This window comes from Aquarana catesbeiana, linkage group LG04, assembly GCF_042186555.1.
Source record: "Aquarana catesbeiana isolate 2022-GZ linkage group LG04, ASM4218655v1, whole genome shotgun sequence".
NCBI lineage: Eukaryota > Metazoa > Chordata > Amphibia > Anura > Ranidae > Aquarana > Aquarana catesbeiana.
In genome coordinates, this window is record NC_133327.1 from 414,339,740 (window position 1) to 414,367,291 (window position 27,552).

The window sequence follows — 27,552 nt, forward strand, 5'->3', positions numbered from 1 at the left end:
TAGCGTTCGCAATGGATACAACACTTTCGTCACGGTGCATTGTTAAAAACGGTTTAATACAGCGCACTCTCTTCTTCTTTATAATGTGAGAAGAATGAAGTCGTTTTGCTGCTCATATTCACACAGACTTCTCACAAACTTATTTCTTTATTATTTATCGGGATTCCCTTAATATATTTTGATTTGATACATCTGACACCATTTTTTTTGTGTTGGAATTTTTTTTTTTGGTTTTAAGGCAGATTTTTTTTTTTTGGTTTGTCTTTTTTTTAAGGCTGATCTTTGTTTTATTGTATTTTTATTTTTACTCCAGAATATTTTTGTGTGTGTTTTGTGTGTCAAGTTACCACAACACCATTGATATGTTGTTATATTTAACCACTTCACATCCAGGCCATTTCTGACACTTCGCTCCTACATGTCAAAAATCATCATTTCTTTGCTATAAAATTAGATAGAACCCCCAAACATTATATATGTTTTTTTAGCAGAGACCCTAGAGAATACAATGGCGGTCATTGCAACTTTTTATCTTGCACGGTATTTGCGCAGCAATTTTTCAAACGCGTTTTTTTTGAAAAAAAAAACAGTTTCATGCTTTAAAAAAAAAACAAAACAGCAAAGTTAGCCAAATTTTTTTGCATTGTGTGAAAGATGAAGTTACGCCGAGTAAATAGATACCTAACATGTCACGCTTCAAAATTGCACACGCTCGTGGAATGGCGCCAAACTTTGGTACTTAAAAATCCCCATAGGCGACGCTTTAACATTTTTTACTGGTTACATGTTTTGAGTTACAGAGGAGGTCTAGGGCCAAAATTATTGCTCTCGCTCTAACGTTCGCGGCGATACCTCACATGTGTGGTTTGAACACCGTTTTCATATGTGGGCGGGACTTACGTATGCGTTCGCTTCTGCGTGCGAGCTCACGGGGACAGGGGCGCTTTAAAATTTTTTTTTTTTTTTTTTATTGTTAATTTTACTTAAAAATTTTTATTTTTACACTTTAAAAAATTTTTTTTTTTTTTGATCACTTTTATTCCTATTACAAGGAATGTAAACATCCCTTGTAATAGGAATATGAGACGATCAGTCCTCTTTACAGTGAGATATGGGGTCAATAAGACCCCACATCTCACCTCTAGGCTGGGAAGCCTAAAATAAAAAAAAAAAATAAAACGATCGCCGCTTCACAGCTGAAGCGGCGCCGTTTTTTTGAATGCAGAGGCCGGGCGTGACGTCATAACATCGCGCCCGGCCTCCGAACGATCATAGAGACTCCGGCGACCATCTGGTCCGCCGGAAATCTCTATGGTGAACATCCGGCGCCGGCGGATCCGCTATCCGACTCACCGATCGCTGAGGTGAGTCGGTAGTAGCACCGGAGGGCGGCGGGAGGGGGGGGACGTCCCCTCCCGCCGCCCGTAAGAACGATCAAGCGGCGGAACAGCCGCTATGATCGTTCTTATGGTGTACGGAATCGCCGGCTGAAAATGCCGGTATCTGAATGATGTCTGTAGCCTCAGACATCATTCAGATATAAGCCCCGAAAGTCGAGGACGTCATATGACGTCCTCCGGATGTCAAGCGGTTAATCTGTAGGAGATTGTTTGGTGTTGTTGTCTCTTGTTAATTTCACATTGTACTTTCACGAAATGTACCTGAATCCTCACCAACAAACTGTCCTTTTTGAAGGAAAACACACATAGGATAGTATAATTTTCCCAAAAAATTCATTTATTAAGGGCTCACAACTAAACAAAGAGGAAGGCAACGCTGGAGAAACAGCAGAAGTGGGTGAAGCCTTGGACCCCCAGGGCACACATCAACTATTTTCAAGCAAAATTGGTGGCCTGAGGAGTCCTTATCTAATGGAGTGCAGTCTAGTTCCAGAAGTCCCAGAGATCCGGAAAGCAGCAGATGACATCTGTGTCCCCAGGCTGTGGTCATACAAGAGACTGCAGCTTTTGTCAGACCAGACTGAACCCAGGGCCATCACTCTCTGGTCTTCTTTCCATGCTTCCTTCTACGCTGTGGCTGTGGTGGTGGAGTTGTGACAGCAGGAGGAGGAGGATGGTCCAACTCAATCACGTCGGTCTTGGGTGTGATTTCGCCAATCACCCCCTTAGTTAGGACTTTATAAATAAGTTGCTCACACAGGAGGCATTGACCCTCCTGCATGCCCTGCAGTTTTGTGGCAGCCATGCAGGCAAAGGCCTCTTCAGGAGTGGGTAAGGCTCGGAGGGACGCAGAAGCCTCCTGAATAAGCCTGAGTGCAGAATCCTGCATGTGACTCCCCTTCCTGGGTCTTTTGTATGGAAGGCGGAGAGGAGGAACCTGCGATTCTGTCAGGCTGCGACTTGTCCCAGGCTTCTCCTGGCTGACACTTAGCCCCGCCTCTTCCTGGTTGCCACTAATCCCCGCCTCCTCCTGGCTGCCACATTCCACAGCCTCCTTCTGGCTGAGGTCTTCCTGTGTATGAAAAAGGGACATAGTTTTAGTTTTTTAGTCATCATTCACACACAATTGTCACCTCCTGACTGTTGCAAATTGAATGTTAACAAATATAACAGACTATCATTCTGAGCCCAGCATTTTTCATTCTTGTCCCAATTTTGGGTGCCCACTACTGTCTATTGATATGTAAAACACTTTTTTAAATCAGCAATTAGTGATCAATAATGACATCTAGTAAAGATCATTTCTTTATTGACAAGAAATCTGTAGAAGAATGCTATACCTGACTCCAGCTGGGCTCCTCCACTTCTTCCTGGCTGGAAGGCCCAGGTTGGACATCGGAAGCCTCAGCTGGGGTGGAAGGAAGAGTGGAAGGAAGAGTGGAAGGAAGAGTGGAGAGGGATTCCCTGACTTCAGTCTGGTCTGACAGAAATCGCAGTCTCTCATAGTACCACAGCCTGGGGACATAAATGTCATCTGCTGCAGCTCCGGACCTCTGGGAATCCATGACCTTCTTGCGCTCTCTAAGATAAGTGCTCCTCAGGCCACCAATTTTGGCTTTTAAATAGGGGATGGTTGCTGTGGGGACCACCGGCTTCACCAACTCCAGCAGTTTCTCCAGCGCTGCCTGCCTCTTTTGTTTATTGTTATAATGGGGATGTCTCACCTGCCACAGACAGGGCAGCTCCCTGTATTTGTCTATGAACAGGGGGAGGAAGTTGTGGTCATTGAAGCCATCCATTTTCTCTGCAAGACACAACAAAAGACAAACCCTAAGGTCAGGCCAAACTCTCCTAATCTTGTTACAATATGGGCTTCAATTTTGAAGCTGTATAGGCCCAAGTTTAGATCTTACCTTCGTTATCACGATCGGCGCCTCTGATGCTCCTTCCTCCGCTCACAGATCGTACGTAATACGCACGCGTGTTACGCTTTATACACACTGCGCATGTGTGTAACTCCCTGACGTTCTTTCTAGTCTATTCCCCGCCCCTTTTCATTCTGCGCACTGGGGGAAGAGCACATGGCGGATACACAGCAGGTGCGTGCTAGTTACAGGAACGAGGAGGAGGAGGAAAGCCCGGATCCGGACACGGCCTGATCCAGAAGGAGATTTAAGGCATCAAATATGTCCTTTGAGGAGATGTTGGAGATGGTCGACATCCTGAAGAAGGCCGACTATGATGGGAAGTATGGACCTTACCCCAACCCCAATGTCAGAAAGGCCAAGATCATGGAGAAAGTGGTCAGGAGTCAGGAGTCTGCACCGGAATTTCGGGGTACGACGATCGAAAGATCAGCTCAGGAAATGGTGGTCGAACCTCAAATTACGAGAACATGAGCAGTACAGAAAGATCCGGAGAGTGCTGCAAAAAAGTAAGTAGTTGTGCTGTGTTCCTATTCTTTATGTTTATGACGTTCGTGCTGCTCCATGTGCTTTTCTTAAAAGTATACATTTTAAAATGGCAACTTTCATGTTCATGGGCACATTATTCGTTCGTATCAAACATTTTTCGTTCGGCCTATAAAACACCATTGTTTTGGCCATATGCATTTGGCCACATTTTTTACGCCCTACTTGTATGAAACTAATTTGGTTGTGTAGATGGCTTTGTTACTAGAATGAAATGCAAACTAGATTCTGTGTAAGGAGAGGACACTGAGCAGCTGTTTTCACATCTGGACACTGGAGCTCTAGTGTGGGACACAAGAACACCATTTTTATTAGGGGGGGCACACAGGTGCTCCAGTGTATACTATAGGGGTGACTCCATCTGTGAAGCTTCTACCAAACAGGTAAAGTATTGCAGCTTGACAAAGGACATTGAAAATGCTACATTTTGGAACTCTGCAAAAATAGACAACTGTACCCCACTTCCAAGCAATGTTTGCTATTTATAGTTCTGCCATCAAATATCTGTGTGCTAAGTATACCATTATTGTTTTACATAGGGGAGAAAAGACTCGGAGGACACCCCTCATCCGAGGAGACCACAGACCCCCCACCTCTGGAAGAAGGGGAAATCCCCCCAACCCAAGAAGAGCAGGAGGAGGAAGAAGACGTGGTGGAAATTGTAACCACAACAGGTGAGTGTCTGCGACCACAGGCTCAGGTAAGAGATGGATGCCGGCAAATTTTTGATACCTGTTTTTGTTTGGTTTCTTTCTTTTTAGGTGATCGTGATGTTGTGGATCCAGATCCTTTCACATCAGAAAGTGCCCAGATCCTGATCGGGGAGATCATGGGGTGTAATTTAGAATTGGAAAACCTCAAGAAAAAAATCAATGATGTTATTCAAAAAAATAAAAACATCATTGATGTTTTGGGGCGAGTTTAAAACTCCTCCAAATCCCTTTTTTTTTGGTGTGCTACAATGTTAAAAATGTTTTAGCGATTTTTAGAAAAGCCAAATTTGGAGGATGCACACAGTGTTCCAACATGTGCTATCTGCCATCACGGGAGATCAATGGACGCATTTTGGGGGTGAAACCCCTTCCTCAATAATAAAGTAGCTGTGAGGAAGGGGTTGCTCCCCCAAAACACGTCCCTTGATCCCCCGTGATGGCAGGTCGCACATGTTGACATTGACATTGACATTTGTGTGCATCTTCCAAATTTGGCTTTTCCTGGGGTGACTTCACCCCATCTGAACGCAATATCAAACACAGTTCCTAAATACTCATGTATGATATTGCCTTCAAGTTCTACCAAATGTGAACTTGTAAGTTCAAGATCTGTGTCTTTCTTGTTGGTTTTACAAATGCCTGTTTGATCTTAAATGGACATTTCTATTTTTTATAATGCCACCCCAAAAATTGTTATACAACAAACATGTTGGTTTGTTTTAAAAAACTTTTCTAAATGCACATGTGATTGTGCAGGTATTAAAAAGATTGTTAATCAAGAATGTGTGGATTATTGTCTCAACGCTACAACACTTTTGTGGTGATGTAATTGCTGTTTTGTGTGAAAATGGGGGTTATTTCCTAAGGGCAAATCCTCTTTGCACTACAAGTGCAGTTTCAGTGCAGTTTCAAGTGCACTTGTAGTGCAAAGTGTCTTTGCCTTTAGTAAATAACACCCAACAGTGCTTTGTATAAGGTTACACAATCACGCCATTTTCATGACTCCCCACATTTCTGTCAGGGTCAGCTAAAACAAACACAAGCAGTAAATGTCACCAAAGATTTGCTTTTTTTTATTTTATTTGATAAAGGCTTCACAAATTGTCTGGCATATTGATAGCCCCCCTACCCACAAAGAATTCAAGGTATCTTAACCGGACATCACGGGCACTCAGGGAGGGCAAGCCAGTACGGCCACTTTCAAACGTCGTCAGTGTTGTTTCATTTAGAATTCCGGCCTCAGGCCCAACTGAGCCAGCATAGTTGGCAGAATGTTGGTGTAAAAAGTTATGTAGAACACAGCACGCCAGGATTATATGATTAAGTTTATACTCCGCCATATGGATGGGTGTCAGAAATAGGCAGAACCGGCTGGCCATGATTCCAAATGTGTTCTCCACCATTCTTCTGGCCCTGGCCAGCCGGTAATTAAAAACCCTTTGTTCAGGGGTGAGGGTCCTCATCGGAAATGGCCGCATAAGATGGTCCCCCAGCGCAAATGCTTCATCCGCAACGAAGACGAATGGGAGTCCTTCCACATTCTCTTCTGGAGGTGGCAAGTCCAAGCTGCCATTCTGGAGATGCCTGTAAAACTCCGTCTGGGTGATGACTCCACCATCGGACATCCGGCCATTCTTCCCCACGTTCACATACAGGAAGTCGTAATTAGCCGACACCACCGCCAACATCACAATACTATTGAACCCCTTGTAATTATAATAGTACGACCCCGAGTTGGGTGGTGGGACGATGTGGACATGTTTCCCATCAATTGCCCCTCCGCAGTTAGGAAAGTCCCACCGCTGGGCAAAGTGGGAGGCCACAGTCTGCCATTCCTGTGGCATGGAAGGAAACTGTTGAGGAAAACAAAAAAACTTACTATTTTTGCACATAAACATGGAAAGCAGATTAGACACAAACATTCTTGGCCAACATCCAGATAACTTTTATTAAGGGGAATTTTACAACACCAAAGTATAAGGTACACCTATCATATCCCCCCCCCCCCCCTCATGGGCCATTTCTAACATTATAGGGTGGGAATCTTGGACAGGCAACCCTCTTCACTTCATTGAGAGATGAATGCCTAAATACAGGGTATTACTTGGAACAGCCCCTCCTTAGTTACACTATTGGCAGCCCACTGGACAGGTAAGAAGTGTCATAATACAAAGATATAAATACACATTGTACACATTTGAGCACATTTGGACATTCTGCTATTACCTATCAAGATAATAATAGGATCCAAAAACTTGAAACAGTAACATTTGAAATTATACAGGCAGGCCCTTGCACTACATGCTTTGGGGAATTCATCCATAAATCTGACCACAAAAGAGATGGGTATAATGTGTATGGGTTCGGCAAAGTCAGCAGATAGATGATTGAGGATAGATAGAGAATTGGGATCAGCTGACTTAGCAGTTGGGGGGAGGGAGGGTTAATAAAAATGATTTGGGGACACTACAAAAACAAGCCTCTGGCACTCTGCCAGAATTTAAAGCACAAATCACATTTCTAAACATTTTAGGGGGTGTTTGGGGTAAAACACTACTATGGAGCTGATAAAATACATTGTTAAGTGACTACATGAGGTGAATATAGGGCCTGTAGACCATGCTGGGGAGGTTAGTGAAGGCAAATATGTATGAAGGACAAAAAAAATAATTACATAAAAATCCAGCATGCATGAGGACAAAGGGGACATTCACAGCATATTACAATCATGGTAATTAGAGAATGAGGAAAGAAATACAATATATTATCAAACATTAAATACAATAAAATCTGAGGTTAAAGGATAAAAATCTTACCTTCATATACTCCTTCTGCAGGACCTGGATGATGGCAGAACAGGTCTCTGGGATAATGATTCCCAGAGCCTGGGGGGAGATGCCGGTCGAGAACTTGAGGTCCTGCAGGCTTCTCCCCGTCGCCAAGTACCGCAGGGTAGCGACGAGCCTCTGCTCCGGAGTGATGGCTTGCCTCATGCAGGTATCCTGCCTGCTGATATAGGGGGTCAGCGAAGCCAACAAACGGTGAAATACGGGGTCCGTCATCCTGAGAAAGTTCCTGAAATCATCAGGATTATTCTCACGGATCTCACGGAGCAAAGGCATATGAGAGAACTGGTCACGCTGAAGCAACCAATTCTTGGTCCATGAACTCCTCCCCACCCTGTTCATGGACTGGACCTGTGTCGAGGTCAGGACCCCAACACCAAGCCCCCACACAGCACGAACTCTACGAGGAGTATGTATACGCAACATGGCCAGAAAATGGTCAGCTGCTCAGAACGAAGTAACAGAACGCACTGAAGAACAGCAAGGCCTGTGAAGAGCGACCTGAAAAACAGTAACGAACGAACAAGAACACAATGACAAGTCAAGGGTACTCGTTGCATGCACTGAAGAGCAGATACAAACCCACAAGCATAAACTGAACCACAGAAAAAGATCTGAAAGCCACGAGTCTGAAAAAGCGCGAATCATCTCTTACCAAACTTTTAATAACATGAGATTAGCAAAAGGAGCCCAAAGGGTGCCGCGCTTGGTTCTGAACTGGCCTTTTTTAGTCTCGTCGTACGTGGTGTACGTGACTGCGTGGTTGTGGATCGGAAATTCCGACAACTTTGTGCGACCGTGTGTACGCAAAACAAGTTTGAGCCAACATCCGTCGGAAAAAATCCTAGGATTTTGTTGTCGGAATGTCCGATCAATGTCCGACCGTGTGTACGGGGCATAAGAGCTGTGAAAATATGGAATAGACCCCCTCCAGAGGTGATTCTTGCCAGCTTAGTAGATTGCTTTAACCGCTTGCCGACCAGCCACCGCAGTTATACTGCAGCTGGTTAGTTCGGCTGCGCAAATCGCTGTAGGTGTACGTCGGGGCTCATACACAGCGATCTCTGGCGGCAAGCGTGCGCCCATTGGCCAGAGGGGGAGCCAATAAGCGGGTACAGCGGACATCCAGTCCAGGCCGCCCACGATCATTCCCCGCAGTAACAGAATGGGTATCTGCCATAGTAAACAAGGCAGATCTCCGTTTTGACAGGGGATCACACACAGATTCTGTCTTTCTGCTATGCAGGAAGACAGATCTGTGTGTTGTCCCAAGCAGTCCATCCCCCTACACAGTTAGAAACATACTGCGGGAACACATTTAACTCCTTGATCGCCCTGATGTGTACCCCTTTCCTGCCAGTGTCATTAGTACAGTGTCAGTGCATATTTTTAAGTGTCAAAAATGTCAGCTAGGTATCCAATCTGTCCACCGCAATGTCGCAGTGCCGTTAAAAATCACTGATCACTGCCATTACTAGTAAAAAATAAATAAATCATAAAAATGCCATACATTTTTCCCCTATTTTATAGACGCTATACTGTAACTTTTGCACAAACCAATCAATATACGCTTATTGGGGTTTTTTTATACCAAAAATATGTAGCAGAATACATATTAGTCTAAATTTATAAAGAAATTTGATTTTTTTTTATTGGGTATGTTTTAAAGCAGAGAGTAAAAAATATTGTTTTTTTTTCAAAAGTGTTGGTCTTTTTTTGTTTATAAAGAAAAAAATAAAAACCACAGAGGTGATCAAACACTACTAAAATAAAGCTCTAATTGTGTGGAAAAAAGGACATAAATTTTCTTTTTGGGTACAGCGTCGCAGAACTGCGCAATTGTCAGTTAAAGTAATGCAGTGTCATAACGCAAAAAATGGCCTGGTCAGGAAGTGGGTAAATCCTTCCAGGGCTGAAGTGGTTAGTATAGGCTTGGATTCTTTCTTAAATGTACATAATATAATTGAGTACTAACATTTATAGGTAAAGTTGATCCAGGGAAAATCCGATTGCCTCTCGGGGGATAAGAAAGGAATTTTTTCCCCTGCTGTAGCAAATTGGATCATGCTTCTCTGGGGTTTCTCGCCTCCCCCTGGATCAACTGTGGGTATAGGATTGGGTTAAGGGATGGTATGATATTATTTTTTATTTATTTATTTATTTGTATGGTTGAACTAGATGGACTTGTGTCTTTTTTAAATCTGACTAACTATGTAACTATGTACAGTACCTGGTAGAAAAGCCTGACACAATATACCTTTGATAGAGCAGACAGGTGGCGCAGGAGTACAGAGTGGCACAAGTGCCTATTGGTCTTGCTAGCAGCAAGGCTGGACAGACTATCTGAATCAAGCAGGGGAAGACTGTCAGTGGACCGCATTGGAGCAGGAGTGCCAGATGGACACCAGTGAGCAAGAGCAGACTGGCACCAACAACAGCAGACAGACACAGGCTGATAGCAGATGGTAGCAGGCAGTCCAGCAGCAATTGGGACAGAGGCAGAGTCAGATGAACTGGGTCATGCACAGGCAGATGGATCAGGTGCAGATACATAGGCAGGAGCAAGGTAAAGATACAAGCCAAGTCTGTAACAGATCAGTAGAGCAGCAGCAAAAAGCACAGACAGAAGCAAGGTCAGAGGCAGGCAAGGGTCAGTGCAGGTGGAGCTCAAGAGTAGTCAGGACAACCTGGGTCAGTAACAGTAGCCAGATGTAGAGTAACAGGTTGCAGGTAAGCACGGGAATGCTGTAGACAAGACAGCACTGAAGCATAGCACAGGCTCAGATTAAATAGCCCACTTGGGGCGAGCAACAAATCCTGCAAGTAAGCAACTGATCTAAGCAACCGATGTGCGCGCACACAAATATGCACACAAGCATGAACACGTTTCCCAAGTACATGCAAAGGACCATGAATTAGCCTGCACATATGCACAGGATACCGTGCAAAAGAGCCATCCTGTCTGCTGGTTCACCCTTCCTGACACTACTCATAGAGCAAGACCTTTCCTTAGAGACTGGGAACCTTCTCCTTAGAAGAGTGTGTGATCAGACTATACTAGAGAGCACTCCCACTGCTTATAAGGAAGAAAAAGAGAGACTGTCTCAGCAGGATTGAAAGAGGGATATCACTGTCATCACAACTCCTATCCTTGTCTAAGGATTTGAACTGAATCAGAACACGTGTTTGGAGACTCAGAAGAGGGTACTCTGGGTCTGGTAAGAGACTAACCTTGCACAAGTTAATCTGTTGTCTGCTGGGAACTGTTGTGTTTTTTTTCAAGGGCCCCAACTTTGCCAGCCAACTTTTTTTTTGTTTTCATAATTCACTGCCTAGTGTGACAGAGTAACAGTATAGTCTTATTGATTGTTTGTATAAGTAAACTTGCTAATCCTTTCTTCTTTAAAGCTATGCTTGACCTAATACATGCTTTGAAATACCTCAAGTAAGTGCTGGGTGAGTGAAGTGTGTCATTTTCAGGTGTGTAGAGAAATCACAAAACAATTCAGCAGCTGCTCTGGGAGTATCACCGCACAATAATTTTCCTCTATATCAATCATTCTTAAAAACCCATCAGTAGTTTCTGTATGGTAATACTTCTGCAACCATCTCATGAGTAGGAGCAACAATGCCTAGGGGCAATCCCCTCATAGTTTGCAAGTGTCCCACATATGCCTTTTATGGACCAGAAGTGGACACAGGAGCTCTTAACTTTGCTTCTCTTAACAAGATCTCTGTCCCCAAAAGATACCATGTGAGCAAGCTTTTGTCATGTCACTGAATTTTGCCTTGAACCTTAAGGAGGGGTTTTCGGCCAGGAAAATTTAGAGGAGTTGAAGGGGAGCTATTTCTTATGTTTTTAAAATAGGTATTTCAAATGTGTCACATTACATAAAAATGACAAAGAAATTAAAGAAAATAGAAATTAGAAATTACACAACAAAGCAAGAAAATTATGGCTTCCTTAGTTTAATCATGAGGGTCACGTGTCAAGCAAGATAAGGGTAAGACTTCAGAGAATAAACCAGTTCAATACTCTGCCTAAATAAAATGAACCAAGTCCATGCTAAGATAAAGAACTCCTCTTGGTGGTGTTGGTCCTGAAATAGACCATAATGGATTCTAACTCCCTCCATAAACTACCAGATTAGACCACCCGGAGTAATCCACAACACCAATGAATGCACAATGGCTTTGCTGCCCTCTTGGGTACAGGGACGCCAAACTGAAAAATCAAAAATAGGAAGAAGACGCACTAACCTAGAGCGTTACCATAAATAGTTTTAATAAATATCAATAAAATAATCCATTATACTCACAAAGCGAGAATAATCACAAGCAAAGAATACAATCTGCACCTGACTCATGTCAGTTAGGCAGACACAACTGATACGATGGATTGTTTACTACTCTCACTCTGTGAGTATAATGGATTACTTTATTGATATTTATCGATATTTATTAAAACTATTTATGGTAATACACTAGGTTGATGCACCCTCTTCGTGTTGCGTACTCTGCCTCTCAACCCCAAGAACAGTCTAGGTCCCTCTGGCACACCTGGCAATAGTGTAAGTGCAAGGATCAATGAGAAACACACACGTTATGATAAAACACAGAAATTGTCTTTACTGCAATATTTCTGTAGATAGGTAACAAACAGTTATGCCCCGTACACACGGTCCCTCTGGCACACCTGGCAATAGTGTAAGTGCAAGGATCAATGAGAAACACACACGTTATGATAAAACACAGAAATTGTCTTTACTGCAATATTTCTGTAGATAGGTAACAAACAGTTATGCCCCGTACACACGGTCGGACTTTGTTCGGACATTCCGACAACAAAATCCTAGGATTTTTTCCGACGGATGTTGGCTCAAACTTGTCTTGCATACACATGGTCACACAAAGTTGTCGGAAAATCCGATCGTTTTAAACGCGGTGACGTAAAACATGTACGTCGGGACTATAAACGGGGCAGTGGCCAATAGCTTTCATCTCTTTATTTATTCTGAGCATGCGTGGCACTTTGTCCGTCGGATTTGTGTACACATGATCGGAATTTCCGACAACGGATTTTGTTGTCGTAAAATTTTATCTCCTGCTCTCCAACTTTGTGTGTCGGAAAATCCGATGGAAAATGTCCGATGGAGCCCACACACGGTCGGAATTTCCGACAACACGCTCCGATCGGACATTTTCCATCGAAAAATCCGACCGTGTGTACGGGGCATTACAATATACAGTATATGTTCAAAGAATGCAATAACCGAGATTATGAGCAATACAGTTCAATACTATATTCAGGCTGCTTTTAGGGGATTCAAACCCTAAGAATAACACTTCAGTAACAATAAATCATAATATGGCAATCTGTACCAGATTGGTTAACTTAGGTTGGCTCTATGGGGTTTATTTACTAAAAGCAAATCCACTTTGCACTACAAGTGCACGTTGAAGTGCAGTCACTGTAGATCTGAGGGGGACATGCAAGGAAAATAAAAAACAGCATGTTGGCTTGTACATGATTGGATGATAAAATCAGCAGAGCTTCCACTCATTTCAGATCTACCACTCAGATCTACAGCCACTGCTCTTTCAAGTGCACTTGTAGTACAAAGTGGATTTGCCTTTAGTAAATCAACCCCAATGAGTCCAAGCAGGAGGAGAGCAGAGGGATGTCCATATTTAGGGTAGGCCCCTCTCTTCTGTCCCCTGACACCATAGGCCCAACTTCAAATACTGCATTCAAATCAACATGTAATGGCTTAACTTCCCAGATAAACTGTCCCGCACACCCACTGCATATACAAAGCCCTGAATATGTGTGTGCAAGCCCGTATGGCATTAGTAACTTCAGTCCCTTTGAAGAAGGTTGAGCCTTTGCGCTATCGTTGGTGCACTTAAACTCCTGGATATCAGGGCCAAACAACACAACTAGTCCGGTTTGTCAAGTGAAGAAAACATGATCTTTCTCAGCAAGGTGAAAGGACAATGATGTGTGTATACAGTGTCCCTGAGATTGGATTGCCTTATCCTTTAGCAATGTGGCACTACAAGTGTCAGCAAGATGACTGCCAGCAATGATGTTTGTATACAGTGTTCGTTTAAATCCGTCTGTGTGCAGTGTCCCTGTTTCCTGCAATTGGGTGAAAGCCCTCTCACCCAATCCTGTGGTCAAGGCCCAAATGAATGTCCTGGAACAGGCAGGCTCTCCTGGCGATCCAACTGGTCACCTCACACTTGAACGCTTCACCGTCGGGGCAGGAGTGCCTGGATATGCACCTGGGATCCCCCCTCTCAGGCTGGATGTCCCGACTGGCAATACCTCACCTTTAGGTCTGATCTATTCCTCTACCTCGTGGAGTCTGAATTTCCCTCAGGAGACAAGATGGAGTCCTCCGCTCCTTTTTGTGTAGAGCATCCTGGGCTTTGTAGTTCCAAGCCCCATACAAGGCTATGGGGCCGTCTGGTAAGGGAACCACATGTCCCAAAATCCATTGCAGCTGCTCCTGCAGCTTGTTAAGTCCCTCCAATTGGCTCCAATAATTGGCTCCTTCTGCCAATAATGCCTACAGGGGAGGGAGCAGAGAGTGGGCGGATGCCTGTGCGAGCGCTACACACTCCCCGCACCAAAGAACCTTTGATTCCCTAAGGAAGTAACAGCCCTTGACCTGGTACATGCTTTAAGAATACACGCGGAAGGAAACAGGTTAATGAATACAGAAAAACAGACAATTGCCATTTGCATAAGACCCTGGCAGAGAAATCTCCCGCCAATGAGCATAGGAAGGAAGATTTTCCTGCCTACAGGCCACCTTAATTGGAATGGCCCAGCTAGATGTGCCAGGGGGCGAGTTAAGGTTGCCCTTCACCAAATCTTTGGTCAGAAGGTCAGGCTCTGCAAGAATCTCTTGAGGGGTGAGGATAACTTCTTCGGTGCTCTCACCCAACACAACACAGGTCGGTCTCTTGAGAGGATAAGGATACTTATATCTTCATTTTCTCTGTTCCACTGTCTCAAACACGGTAGGCTCACTGGCCTCTTCTTTCTGTTTGACTACTTCTGCCTCCTGCAGTTCAGTTTTTTCCACTTTTGCTATGAATCCTTCTTCATCCACTGTGGAAGAGGGAGACATGACCCTCCTTCTGGCAGTGAGGGTAAGGGATCATATCTAGGGACAACAGGGGTTAACAGCCGCTTCACCAGATCTGTGTTGGCCCCTAAGATTAGCGGACTCCCTGTGGACCCTGGCAACCGAGGACACACAATAGCCAGTATGTAAAGGTCCTGAGGCTTCCCAACCCTCAATAGGTCACACAACAACTTGATCCGCAGATATCCATCACAAGGGGGATCTTCTATTTGAATACCCTGGATCTCTATATCTTCCAACTTTCGCAGGGGTATGTATGACTAATACCTCTCATAAAAGTCTCTGGTCAATAAGGTCGCATGAACTCCTGAATCAAGGATGGCTCTGGTGTAAATTCCTTCCACCAAAACAGGCACTACAGACAAAGGGCCTACTAGATTGGAAGGAGGATGAAAATCAATTATTCCGCGCTTAGGACAAGAGAAAGGAAAGGAACTGCAGCCCCCCCAAAAACAGAAAATCACCTAGGTGAAATTCAAACTAACCGAGATACTCTGATAGGGGGATTGGCACTGTTCAAAAAGTGTAGTACTAAATAAAACAGTGTGTATGCGTGAAAATACACCGAAATATAATGCTGTACTGTAAAGTGCTAAATACTAGATAATGTATATAACAATGAAATACACGAAAAATCAAATTATCAGTGAAATAAAACTTCAAATGGCATCTAATAAAAACTTATACTCTCAATCACTGTGAGAAAATGACAAAGATACCAAAATAGTGATAATCAGTGTAAACAGTGTTAAAAATGTGTATTAGTAGATTGAAAAAAATTAAAAAATAAAAAGTAAAAAATGACAAAATACATTTGCAGTGTCCTAAAAATATGAAAAAGTCTGAAAAAAAGCTGTGATATATTAATCCCAAAAAATTCAATAAAAAATCCTGGTATAATGCTGTGACAAGTGCTCCCCGTCTTCTGTTGCACCCCCAATCGTGCCCTCACTCACCGGAGCGCCCAACCCCTGCAGGGGTAATAGGCATGTAGATTGGGATCCAGCAATGATGTTCCTTAGCGTTCCAGGTTCCTCGGTGTCCTTTTCTCCTTTTCCAATATGTCAGTGATGTCTTCTTAATAATCCCCACCAATATATATCCATATATAGTGAAAAAAGAGGAGCCTCATAGCGTAAATCCAAAAAGACCAAGTTTATTGTAAAAAACTGTTTTAAAAACGGAGCTGACAATGCTCCACCGGCTGGCTCAAAGCCAATCGCCGCAGCAACTGCGTGGTAGCCAGTGCGTTCCACAGCCTGCCTACCAAAAACCGGAAGTCTCAAGCAGAATCCGCACAGAAGCGACATATGCGTACCACGTGACCACGTCTTACGCGTTTCGTGATCAAGACGTCATCTGAGGCGCCTCAGATCTCGGGATTACTATCAGCTGTACTGGTCACTCTTACTCAGACAGCAGATTCCAACCCCTGGCTCTCTTCTTTGTTCTCCAGCATGGCTTATTCCTCTCTCAGTAATTGAATGAGATTAGGATACTTCATGGAGATGGCATCAGCTGAAGTCTGCAGCTGGTCACTCTTACTCAGACAGCAGATTCCAACCCCTGGCTCTCTTCTTTGTTCTCCAGCATGGCTTATTCCTCTCTCAGTAATTGAATGAGATTAGGATACTTCATGGAGATGGCATCAGCTGAAGTCTGCAGCCGAATCCAAACTGGATCAGAGAGTGAAGCACCTCTCAGGATCTGCTGCAACGTAGCTTAATCTACGGCAGAAGGTGGCATCCCCTTCTTTAATACCATCTGATATAACATCCTATTAAAACATCTGATGTATTCAGACAGGCGTTCACCTCGGCATTGGAGAGCATGCTCAAATCAGTTATCTAAGCCTGCTGCTGTCTCCTTCGGCCCAAACTCCTCCTGCAGAATATTCAAGTAGTCTTGAGTGACGCAATTTTTCTTACAGAATTTCAGATTGCGGATAGCTTCTGAGGCAGGGCCCCTTAAACTCTCTGTAATTCTCTGCTTCATGAGAGTCTCAGGAATGTCCCATTCATCCAAGGCTTGTGTGGCCTGGTCCAGCCACTCTTCAAAGTTGTCCTCCCTTGTAGGCACTGGATGTCTCCCAGAAAAGGCCCTGAGTTTCTGGTACCCACTCCCAGAGTATGGTGGAGTATCTCCCTGGCACTTTGACACAAAGTCCCCCCATAGCAGTGAAGAACTCCGTCCTGATCATGACCAAGGGTGCCGCCGGTGGGATTTATTCCTTCATGGCCTCAGCTTGGCTAGAACTTGCTGAAGACATATCTGATGTACTTAGATGAATTAGACAAGCCTCAGTCTTGTCAGCCAACTGTATACTGGTTCCTTGGAAACTGTCAGGGGTCCCTAGCTTCCACTCTAGTAGTGCATAGGTACGAGAGGTCTCTTGGTCTGGTCTGACAGCAATCAACCACGCCTTCTGGTCTGGAATCAATGTCTTTACCTCCTGACTGATCTGTGATTCAGTCCAGGTGTCCCAAGGGAACTCAATCACTATGCTTGACTCCGGGCGGGCATCTTCCTAGCACTTGTAAGGGTGCTGTCTCGAGGAGTTGATTACAGAGTAGTGGTATTATCCCGGATGTGTAGCGATACCCCTGCAGGAACCACTTAAGTATGTTTGTTGCGTACTTTGCCTCTCAACCCCAAGAACAGTCTTGGCCCCTCTGGCATTTCTGGCAATAGTGTAAGTGCAAGGATCAATGAGAAACGCACATGTTATGATAAAACACAGAAATTGTCTTTACTGCAATATTTCTGTGGATAGGTAACAAACAGTAACAATATACAGTATCTCACAAAAGTGAGTACACCCCTCACATTTTTCGAAATATTTTATTATATCTTTTCATGTGACAATACTGAAGAAATGACACTTTGCTACAATTTAAAGTAGTGAGTGTACAGCTTTTATAACAGTGTACATTTGCTGTCCCCTCAAAATAAATCAAACACATTAATGTCTAAACCGCTGGCAACAAAAGTGAGTACACCCCAAGTGAAAAAGTCCAAATTGGGCCCAAAGTGTCATTATTTTGTGTGGCCACTATTATTTTCCAGCACTGCCTTAACTCTCTTGGGCATGGAGTTCACCAGAGCTTCACAGGTTGCCACTGGAGTCCTTTTCCACTCCTCCATTCATTGCTATAAGCAAAGATTGTGTGTCACTTCCCCAGAGTAGTACAATGTTATCATGGTAACATTATAATGCTCTGGTCAAAGTCTGTTAAAAAAAAACAATCATAAAAAACTGAAAAAAATACATAATAAAAAAAAATGTATATATATATATATTTTTTTTTTGTGCTGTCTCCAGTCAGTGTTCCTGATCATCGCCACACCAGTTGTATGATGACGCTGTACTGCAATTTCAAAAAACTCACCATGCCTCCTACTACATGCCTTGGACTGTCTAAATTCCAAAAATGGGTTATAGGGGGGATATCTGTACGACTCTGACATTTTTGGGCTCCTAGATATGAGATGAGGCCATCAGTACATCAGGATTGATCAATTTTCAGATATATAACATACCATACTGATTTGGGTTATTTTCACCAAAGAAATGTAGCAGAATACATTTTGGCCAAAATTTGTGAAGAACAATTATTTATTTGCAAAATTTTATAACAGAAACGAAGAAGAGTGTGTTTTATTTTTCAAGATTTGCGGTCCTTTTTTGTTTATTTACCAAAAAATAACAAACCCAGTGGTGATTAAATACCACCAAAAGAAAGCTCTAGTTGTGTGAACAAAATGATAAAAATGCAGTTTGGATACAGTGTTGCATGGCTGCGCCATTGTCGTTCAAATTGCGACAGTGCTGAAAGCTAAAAATTGGCCTGGGCAGGAAGGTGGTAAATGTGCCTTGTATTGAAGAGGTTAATGCACTAGGCCGGTGGGCCTTCTTCCTTTGTGTTTCACCAAAAATATCATGTTTTAAAGGTACAGCTGCATAAATGGGCCCATTTTCTTTAAACAGCGGCAGGAATAATCATGAGAACAAGAACATCATATTATTGAATAGAGAAAAACCATTAAAGCTGAACTCCAGGCACAAAATCTTTTAAATATACTTCTTAAAGGCTGAAAAAGGATATAAATCCACTTTGTGTGCATCAAATGCATTTGCGCACCCACTTCTTAACTTCTTTGGTGCAGCACGTAGCTTGTGCAGAGAGCAAAGCTGCAGTAGGGTCCCAACAAGACAACCCAACATAGGCTAGCTGTAGAAATATAGAGGTAGGGCGTGGATACAAGACCAGTCATCCTGCTTAAGGTGGGAGTGCAGCAGGGAATAATTTTTATAACAGGAATCTCCAGCACAAAGTTTTGCATTTGATTACTGCACAGATCTGGAAGAAATGCACAATATATCAAGTCAGAATGCACATTTACACATACCTCCTTGTATTTAGAAAATATTTGTTTATTCCAAAGTTCAGCTTTAATGCAAGCGGATTACAATATGGTATTATGTTACATAGCGTATGCCTTGCGTACAACGGCAATTTGCAAAGTTTGGCTTAGTCTATAATAGCCCTGTCAGGCTGTCAGACATACAATAAAATGTGTAGGTTACTGTGAAACTATACCAGGCTCCATGGAGGCTTGGACGCCAGGAGTCTTGGACTGACGGACACTGATTATTTTTGTACTTTGTTTGACAGACACTTCTGGAAATGTCTTCTTGTTTTACATCATCGTCAGCAGAGCTTCCAGTCAAAGTTCCTTACGTATCTTTAAATACTGCTAAGCTGATTGGCATTTACTCGCCCCCTCTGTATAAGAATCATAGTTTCTGCCTTGGCAGGGGCAGGTATAATTTTTTTTTTTTTTTTTTATAGAACAGCTGACCTCAACCAATTTCTTCCAAAATACCAATAAAGGAGAATATTAGTAGGCAGAATCTAACATTTAATTGTACATTATCTTTAAATCTGAAAAGCTTTTTTATGTTTTCTTGGTTGATGTTTATACTTTAAGTTTACTTGCTCACATGGCTCTAAGTGTTGTGTTCTTTTTTTATGCAGCATGTGTTCACTGCCAAATTCTCGCTTGGACATGCTGTGAGTGGTTTTTGGATCAACAGCAGCTTGTGCTATTTTAGGCTGTGACACAGCTTGAAGTTTCAATTTATTTTGATGATCCTGTCAATCAAACTGCATCAGCTCTTGTTTCTGCTTAAGAACATTTTCTTTGCAGAGGAAATCGCAGTAGATTTAGTGGTGTCATAGCAGTGTGCTGTAATTAATCTTTCAGTGAAGAGAAGAGAGCACCACGCGTTATATGCTCTCTGTGCAAGGTTTATTATTTTATTCTTATTAATTGTCAATATACAAAGCAAAACAGCAGAGGTAGAGGATTGAGATCATTTAGAAGGAATGTAAAAAGACACAGAAATATTCATCCACATGCAACAATAATTATCAAAAAAGAAACACTCCTCTGATGTAAACTCTAACTGAATGACATTTAGTTTGCTGAGGCACTGTTTATCATAAACAATTGCAATTTTCTGAAACATATTATTTTCATACTTTCTTCCTCCTTTTTACATGTCACTGATGCTAGACTCCTGCGGCCTCTTTACAGTCACGTCCTATCTACTGGCGTGTGCTCCAGGGATGGCTTCATGACATTCTCCTGCACAAGGTTTCTAGTTGGCCATGTCTGCCTAATATGTGTTGAAGTACCTGTTGAAATGAATACCTGTTGTCTCCGTCAGAAACCCATGTGACTAATGCTCGGTACACACCACGAGATTATTGGACGAATGATCGTCCGTTTTTTTTTTTTTTTTGCATGCTAATCTCAGAATCCAATCTGATGAGTTTACTAAAGCATGAAAATTTGCATACAACAGAATAAAAATTCGGACGTGATGTCATGTGTTGTAATGCATTTGTATTGCATTTTCGAACGACAGCTGTACTGATGGAATGAAAATTGTACGATCTGGCATTGTACGAAAAACATTTTCGTGCATGTCCGATAAAATAATATCAGATGAACTGTCCTGATCGGCTCTCGATAGCTCTGTACTAACGATCCGATTATCGTACGATCGCTCAGAAATCTATATTTTTCATACGATTTTCTGATTGTGTGTACCGGGCATTGCTGACAACTCAGGATCACAAATGAGAGACAGGGATAGAGTTGTAGCCCTATTATCAGGAAGTGCTTGAACAAGGACCCCCATGGCAGGATAACCAGACGTTTTAAAGAAAGCTGAAGGTTTTAAAATATTGAAAATGCCTTTTAAAATTACACTAATGCTTTAAAGCTTCTATGAGAAGTAAATTATATGTTTATATATTAAGTGGGGCCACCAATCAGGTAAAAGGTGCCATTTATTTCCATTTGTCAGATTTAAGCCTCGTACACACGATTGGACTTCCATCAGACTTTTCCGTGGATTTTGGTCCGAAGGGCGTTGGCCGTGAACTTGTTCTGCATACACACGGCAGAACATTTTCAGGCCAACATTCACCAAATCACGTGGTTTTTCAGCTCTTTACCGTCATCCTTTAGGCAAATTCTGCTATTTTTGTCTGATCTTTAGCATTGGTTCAGCGCATGCCTGTTTGTACTTTGGACTTTAGTCCTATGGACTTGTGTACACATGATCAGATTATCCTCCATCGGACATTTGTTGCCGGAAAGTTCTAGAGCATGCACAGCGCACATTTGTCCATTGAAAAACCGAAAACAATTGTCCGTATGGAGCATACACACGGTCAGAATGTCCGATAAAACAGGTCCACCGGACCGTTGTTATCAAAAAGTCAGATCGTGTGTATGAACCTTAAATGAGCATAGACTTAAAGTGGGAGTAAACTCCCATACATTACTTTTTCCTATAGGTAAGCCTATAATAAGCGAAACAAAACCAAATAAATTACTAGCTCAACTTACTGACCAGTCTGCGACCAACCAAGTTATCCTGTCTAATGGTATTTGTTGAAAACAGGGGTTTAGTTTGCACATATTTGCAAATACATGAGTAAGCTACAGAGCCTCACCAAGGCACCCCATTATTTTCTGTAGTCCTAACTCTAAATTTTGTGAGCCTCTACAGTGGAAGCACATGCATTATAATGGATAGGCAGAGGGCAGATGAGCCTGGAGGTAGCCCAACCCTCCTTAAAGGTACAGGGGCACACTGGACACCCAGCATATAGCACAATGGCAACGGAGGTGTCCAGTGCGTCCCCTCACCAATATAACAACAGTACATACAAATGGCTACTTTAAGGAGGGGTGGGCTACCTCCAGGCGCACCTGCCCTCTGCCTATCCATTATAATGCATGTGCTTCTACTGTGGAGGCTCAAAAAAATTTGAGTTAGGACTACAGAACACTGAGGGGCCTTGGCAAGGCTCTGTAGTTTACACATGTATTTGCAAACACGTGCAAACTAAACCCCTGTTTTTAACGTATACTGTTAGACAGGACAATTTGGTTGGTTGCAGACTGGTTAGTAAGTTGAGCTGGGTTTTTTTTTTATTTGTTTTGCATGTGTTGCCTTTCTATGTGCTCCTTGCTGCAAAGGCCAGTTATAGGTGAGGGCAGTGGCCATTTGTTTGAAGACTATAATAAGGCTTACCTATAGGTACAGTAAATATCTCCTAAATGTGCACCGTTTAGGAGATATTTACTTTTGATGCAGCTAGTGACATCACCGGCGCATGCACTCTGAAGAAACAGCATACCATGCTATTCCCTCAGAGTCCTGTGCCATAAATGGTGGCTCTGCACATGCTCGGAAGGGACATTATCGCAGTTCTGGCCATTCACACAGCCGGAGTGCGTGAACCCAGAAGGAAGACGGGTGAAGATGGAAGCGCCTTCAGCCGTGACAGCGCGCCGCAGGAGGGCTTCGTTCTAAGGTAAGATGCATCTTAGCACATTATGGCATTGTCTTGCAAGATTAAAAAAAAAAAAAACAGCTACTGCTTTAAAGGACAATTGTACCTTTACTACAGTTAACCTTTAATAAACCCCCTCACCCTCTTAAGTACAGCTTGCCAAGTAAAATACTGACCTTCCTGCCTGGTGCCATGCCTATGGATGACCTGTACTGCTCTGGATGGCTACAGGCTGCTATGAGTATGACTCATCTATAGGTATAAATTGAGCCATGGTTTCCATATGTAGCAAGAAGAGGGCCTGGTGAGGACATATTAGATACAAAGGTTGTGCAGCACCAGGCATGACAACACAGTGACGATCACTGGAATAAGAAGAAAGGTAAGTATTTGACCATGTGGGCTGCTCTCAGAAGGGTTGGGAATTACTGAAAAGAGAGCTCTGCTGAAGGTACAATAATCTATTTTGTTAGGTGTGCTGACTTGAAGGTTGCTGATCATTTTACATTAGGTGTGCAGGTTTAACATTCACAATGATTCCATGATGGGAAGGTGCTTGCCGGGTCAAGATGCACTGTGCACAAAAGTGTTTTACTGTCCAAAAAAGTTTATGTAGACCAGCCTTTATAAACCAGGGTGCCTCTAGGTTTTTTCAGGGGTGCCTAAAAATTGCCCCAAAATGATATACAAGCCAGCAGATGGATCAAGTATGTCTATTAGTTACACATAGCCACAGGCTTTCATTGTGCACCATTACAACCATCCAGCCGCTGGCATCCCAACAACCAATGACGTCATTGGTTGATAAGGGAAATGTCGGGTGCTTGCACAGCATCCTTGTTTGAAACTGAGGGAGAAAAGAAACACTGGAATACTATTCAGTACCATTGTGCAAAGGTGTATTTGCTTTGGAAGAATAAATCGCCTCTAACGTTGAGTGCTCTACATTTGTGGATGTTACTGCGTTTAACTATTAGTTTTGTTTTTTACATTTTAGAATGGGGTGCCTTGAGATTGTGCATAATTTTAAATGGTGTCTTGACTGAAAAAAGGTTGAGCAACACTGATGTAGACTTCTGTTTTTTTATTGCGTTTTTTTTTTCGTTTGTTTCACATTTATCCATATTTTTTCATGCTAGTTTAAAAAAATTAAAATAATTTTTAAAATAATAATAGTTTTAGTGTTTTGGGGTTTTTTTTTTAATTAACAAAGAGTTACAATTCCTGCTTACTAATTATAATGCTCACTAACCCTTAGCAACCAATCAGAACCCATGGTATACTGGCCTGACGCCGGCAGAGTGAAGAAAATTTAGATCATTCATTTAGGTCATTCAAACATGCAGCCTGCAGGCACCTTCCCTATAGCACACTAAGGATCTTCCTGCCTATATCTTCAGCAGGTGTTGGTGTTATGCAGGGAAGGTGCCCATGGCAATTAACGTGAGAGGGGCAGGAGTCAATGGAGCAGGCTTTGGACAATGATTAACAGATGGTGGGCAGGAATCATGGAAATTTCAGCCTCTATAGGTGTTGGTGGCAATGCAGATGACTCTCCCATGTCCTTTTTATTCAGGTCTCCTTAGGGTTTTCCTTATCTGTAGAGTTTTGTAAGGGCTTTCGCTGAGCTTTTATCTATCTAATTGCTGCATGGCTCACTTATCAGAGCTACCAGCAGCCAGGGCCGGATTAACATAGGGGCTATTGGAGCTGCAGCTCCAGGCCCCTTACCTTAAGATAGGCCCATTCAAAAAAAAAAGTCACAAAAAAAGATTGACTTTGAGGGTGACCAGGGGTCACATAAAGCCTAAATTTATGGGGTAGGTAGCTGAAGGTCTACCCCACTACTAGTCAACATTTGGGGCTCCTATCACCTATGGTCCTGGAGATACGGGGCTCCTTGCGCAGCCTGTCAGAAGCTACATATGGAGTAGCCAGTATAAATACAAGCTGGCACACTCTGTTTGCAGCAGACTGAGAGGATGAGCTCACAGTGCCTCTCCTCCGCACTGAGCTGAATGGACAGCTTGGAGCCTGCAGAGTATGACAGGCAGCACCGCCTGTCATACTCGCTCTCAGTAGCAGCATAGTCCAACAGTGTAAAACTGCCATTCAGCAATGTAAAAAAAAGAGGCGGCAGTAGCACCTCATGAATGCCTGTCAGTTGCTGCTATACCACTCATTGAAAAGCAATACACCACAGATCACTTTTCAGAGGGCAGTAAGCATTACTGCAAATGTGAAAGAAACTTGAAACACATCATCCATTTCACTCTCACCACCAACTAGGTCACTCCCCAGTCACTTTCCATGCTAGCCACCTCCCTTCAACTTATATCACAGGTGACCATTTCCCAACCTGCAGATGAAAGACCCTACTCCAAAAGATATCACTCCCAGTTACTCCCCCCCCCCACACCCGCTGATTGATATTCCTCCATGACCACCTCACACCCCTCTGCTGACAGACATCTCTCCCCAGCCTGTCCCCACACACCTTCTCAACTGCTGACCTGTGGATGGGGGAATCACTCCCGCAGTGCAGTACATACTGCCCACTGCCATACCCTCCACACTCCTCTCCTGTACATACTGTCCACTGTCATATCCTCCACACTCCTCTCCTGTACATACTGCCCCCATCATACCCTCCACACTCCTCTCCTGTACATACTGCCCACTGGCATACCCTCCACACTTCTCTCCTGTACATAGTGCCCACTGTTATACCCTCCACATTCCTCTCCCTTACCTGCACGTACTTCCCACTTTAATACCATCCATACTCCTTCCCTATGCCTCTTACACATAAAAACTTCATTCATTAAAATGATATTGAATATCCTCAATGTTACCAGCTCTAGAATGGCCACACTTTAGTTCCATCTTCACCCTGTCTTCCTTCCAGGTTCTGTGACTTCGGTCACTTGCCTTGGCCGGGCTGTTGCTGTCACTTCCACCTATGCTCATTCGCAGCCTCGCTCTCTCTCTCTCATCCCCCCTTTCTCTCATCCTCCCTCCCTTACCCGTCATCCCTCTCTCACCCCCTTTTTCTCTCTCTCATCCCCTTTCTCTATCTCTCATCCTCTCTCTCTCTATTTAATTTAATTTGTTATAACAAAGAATTGTTTGAATTTTTAATGATTATTTTTTTATTTTTTTTTTAATAAAAAGCCCCACCATAATCCTCAGCACCAGGCCCATGATGTTTTTAATTAGGCCCTGCCAGCAGCCCTTTTGAATTGTCAAACATCTGACAGGATGCAATTACAGTTTATTCAGGGGGTAGGGCTGTAAAGCATTCATTTCCTACTGAGAAACAAGATGCCAAAATTATCTAAATAGATACATTAATCAAAGACATTACAAATAAAACATTTTATTTCATGATGCTGTAGAATGGAAATTAGCCTGAAATCACCTATCTGTGATCAGGATTGTCTGTGTGAACCAACAGATAAGCAATCAATTTTTTTTCAGTTTTTCTTTATACTTAGTACATAGGCATAGGCATGGATGCATACAGTATAGTTATGTGCATGTGTATGTGTTTAGCAGACATCTCCCACTGAATGTGATTTGGCAGTAATGGGTGTTGAGCCCCCTAGATGGCCTGTCTTCTGATCCCGGTAAGTGAAGTTGAGCTAAAGAAGGTGATGTGCAGTAAATTTAAGCCAAATAGGATGCTTTTCAGTGAATTTGAATTAAAGAGGGTTTTGCACAATGATCTGAGCTAGGAGAATACTGCACAGCAAATCTAGGCTAAAGAAAGTGCAGCGCAGTAAATGTAGGCTAAAGAATGTGTTGCACAGTGAATTTGGGGTAAAGAGGATGCTGTGCAATGAATTTATGCCAAAGAAGTGCTGAACAGTGAATTTGAGCTTAACCACTACAGCTACAGCCACTACAACTACAGGTTTACCCCCCTTCCTGACCAGGCCCTTTTTTGCTGATATGGCACTAAATTACTTTTATTGGCAATTGTGCGGTTGTGCGACACTGTACCCAAATAACATTTTTATCCCTTTTTCCCCACAAATAGAGCTTTCTTTTGGTGGTATTTGATCACCTCTGTCTTTTATATTTTTTGCGCAATAAAAAAAAATACAGACAATTTTGAAAAAAATATATATTTTTTACTTTCTGTTATAAAACATATCCAATTAAAAAAAAACTAAAACATCTAATTTCTTCATCAATATAGGCCAATATGTATTCTGCTACATATTTTTGGTAAAAAAAATCCCAATAGGCGTATATTGATTGGTTTGCACAAAAGTTATAGCGTCTAGAAACTACAGGATATTTTTATTTATTTATTTTACTAGTAATGGCAGCAATCAGCAACTTATAGTGGGACTGCGATATTGCGACGGACAAATCAGACACCTGACAACACTTTTGACGCTTTTTGGGGACCAGGGGCATTATTACAGTAATCAGTGCTAAAAATTGTACACTGTCACTGTATTAAGATCACTGGCAGTCCTTCCCCGCTGGTAGAATGACCGCCTGCCTTTTTTACATAGGCAGACTGCCATTCTGCTTGTGTCCTGAACGATCGATGGGTCCTGGCGGACCTCGAGTTCGCCGGATCCGTGATTGGCTCCCACTGTGTCCAATCACAGTGGCAGCGGGTCGCTGGCGGCGAGCGCACCCATGCCCCAGACCTGGAGGTGTCAAATCACGTACTGGGTACATGATCTGGAACAGAGCGGCCACCCGTGGGGTGGTTGCTAAGTGGTTAAAGGGGGTCTTCACTGCAGCTATTTAATTAGGTTTTAGTATTTTAGTAAACTTCACCATCCATCCATGTCTGTATGCTTTATTTTGTTGAGAAAAACTACCCCCTAGCATTTCTGGTTATCTTGAGTAAGGGTAAATGATTCATGTAGCATTTACTTCCTGGAATCCATCTGCCCCTAGCTTAAGCATGCATGCAGGAAAGTACGCTTAGCTGAGAAAACCCCTCCTCCTCTCCTCCTGAAGACTCCTGGGATGTATGACATCATTTGCCTAGGCAAGAAGCCAGGAAGTAACTGAGGAAATGTAAAAAATAAAAATTTAAAACGTGTAAATATG